Raw genomic sequence first — 2843 nt, 5'->3', positions numbered from 1 at the left:
TTGGCTTGATAAAGGGTTTCCGGGGTCTGCACCAGGAAAATCAATCATCATTGTTTGGTATGCCAAGTTTAAACGTGGTGAAATGAGCACCGAAGATGCCGAACGCACTGGACGCCCAAAAGAGGCTGTCACCAACGAAAAAATCAAATGAACCGAATCCAAAGCGAGGAAAAACACAACAGTTAGCTGGCAAGGTTATGGCATCAGTATTCTGGGATGCGCAAGGTATAATATTCATTGATTACCTCCAAAAGGGCCGGACCATCAACAGCGATTATTATATAGCGTTATTGGACCGTTTAAAGCATGAAATCGTTAAAAAACGGTCCCATTTGAAGAAAAATAGGTGCTGTTCCATCAACACAATGCGCCGTGTCAGAAATCAATGAAAACAATGGCAAAATTGCATGAATTGGGCTTCGAATTGTTTCTGCATCCACCGTATTCGCCAGATCTGGCCCCCAGAGACTTTTTCCTGTTTTCAGAACCCAAAAAAATTGTATCGAAAAGTTGGAAGATCGCTATAATCGCCCTCGAAGGCAACTATGTTGAATAATAAAATCGAATTTTGCCAAAAAAATGTGTTTTACTATGGTAGACCAAGGACTTTTCAATTTGCCCGTTAGATTTAATAGCTTTCAAGTTGAAATTTTTGAAAATTTTATTCGAATTTCGGAAAAAATAAGTAATATTAGTAATAATTGATAATTACTAGATTAGAAGAGCTCGATCAGCTCAAAGTTAAATTAGTAGTTCTCATCATTTATCATTACCCAAACGAAACAAATTTTATTTCGATCGCGTTTTTAATGGCGGTTGTTGTCTTAAGCTAATAAAAAAACCATAAAAGTCACACCGACGGTGTAATTGAAGGGGTTGTTCCATGCAACCCCCAGAATGCTTTATGTTTTGCGTGTGATTTTAAGTTGCTCGGAACTGCTTCTCTTTCCTTTATTGCTCTTGTTGAGAACTAATCACTTATTATAAAGCGGTCTCGCCCACTTTCTCTGCTTATTCAGCAATTTGATCATCTATAATTCATTGCGTATCTCAGGTAAACATTGAATTATTCAATCAAGAATTGAGGGGTTGAGTGTAAGCAAACGGCTGCCCTATAAATTGTTAGAATCGATTGAGCGAGGACATTGATGATAAGTATTGGGCCAATTGAAAAGTCCCTGGTATGATGCAAAGATGGCGGTGCTAGTATTGAATCCATATGATTTTTAGTTAGTACCAACCTTCAAACGATACGTGTCAAAATTTGACAGCAGTCCGACCATTAGTTTGTGAGATAATGCGTTGTGAGTGTAGCTACTCTTGTTATTTGAAAAAAAAAAAGAATTACGTGTTCTGATAAAATATTGCTTTTTGAAGGGAAAAAATACAGTTGAAGCAAAATCTTGGCTCGATGAAGAGTTTTCGGGGTCGGCACCGGGAAAACCAACCATCATTGATTGGTGTGCTAAGTTTAAACGTGGTGAAATGAGCACCGAAGACGGCGAACCCAGTGGACGCCCAAAAGAGGCTGTCGTTGAGGAAAAAATCAAAAAAGTTCACAAAATAATTTTGAATGACCGTAAAGTGAAATTGATCGAGTTAGCAGACATTGTGAAGATATCATCTGAACGTGTACATCATATCATTCACGAATATTGTACATGAGAAAGCTGTGTGCTGAATGGGCAGGCGCGGATCCACGGGGGGGGGGAACTGGGGGAACGTTCCCCCCCCAAATGGCCAGGGCACCTCTTAAATTTTGCCGGCCCTCCTAGAATTTGACATAGCAAGGCTCGAATAATTACAAGATCATCGAGAATTTCACCTTCGATAAATTTTTAATACCCATTTTAATGAACGGCAAAAAAAATGACTTCCCAAAATGGCGGAAGTGTCTGGGATTCACATTTTGAATATCTAAAAGTTCCCCCCCCCAAAAGTGGGGCCTGGATCCGCGCCTGTGAATGGGTGCCGCGCGAGCTCACAATCGATCAAAAGCAACAACGTGTTAATGATTCTGAGCAGTGTTTGAAGCTGTTTAAGTGCAATAAACCTGAATTTTTGCGTCGATAGCTGACAATGGATGAAACATGGCTCCATCATTTCACTCCGGAGTCCAATCGACAGTCAACTGAGTGAACTGCACACGATGAACCGAATCCAAACCGAGGAAAAACAACAGTAAGATGGCAAGGTTATGGCATCAGTATTCTGGGTTTCGAAAGGTATAATATTCAGTGATTATCTCCAAAAGGGCCAGACCATCAACAGCGATTATTATATAGCGTTATTGGATAGTTTTAAGGATGAACTCGTTGAAAAAACTGCCCCATTTGAAGAAAAAAAGGTGCTGTTTCATCAAGACAATGTGCCGTGTCACAAATCAATGAGAACAATGGCAAAATTGAATGAATTGGGGGTCGAATTGCTTCTGTGTCCACCGTATTAGCCAGATCTGAGCCCCAGCGACTTTTTCCTGTTCTCAGACCTCAAAAGAATACTCCTTGGAAAGGAATTTAGCACCAATGAAGAAGTAATCGCCGAAACTCAGGCCTATTTTGAAGCGAAAGACAAATCGTACTACAAAAATGGTATCGAAAAGTTGGAAGATCGCTGTATCGCCCTCGAAGGCAACTATGTTGAATAATAAAATCGAATTTCGCTAAAAAAAATGTGTTTTACTATGGTAGACCGGGGACTTTTCAAATGGCTTGTTGAGTAGGTACGTTTCCTTCAAACATTATTTCTTTCAGAATTAGAGCATTCCTAACAGATTCCAGACAAAAATAACATCTTAAATGATGGAGTTGACTCAAATATATTTATCACGCACTAGATGTTAC

This window comes from Harmonia axyridis, chromosome X (assembly GCF_914767665.1).
Source record: "Harmonia axyridis chromosome X, icHarAxyr1.1, whole genome shotgun sequence".
Taxonomy (NCBI): domain Eukaryota; kingdom Metazoa; phylum Arthropoda; class Insecta; order Coleoptera; family Coccinellidae; genus Harmonia; species Harmonia axyridis.
Note: the sequence above shows the minus strand (reverse complement) of the source record.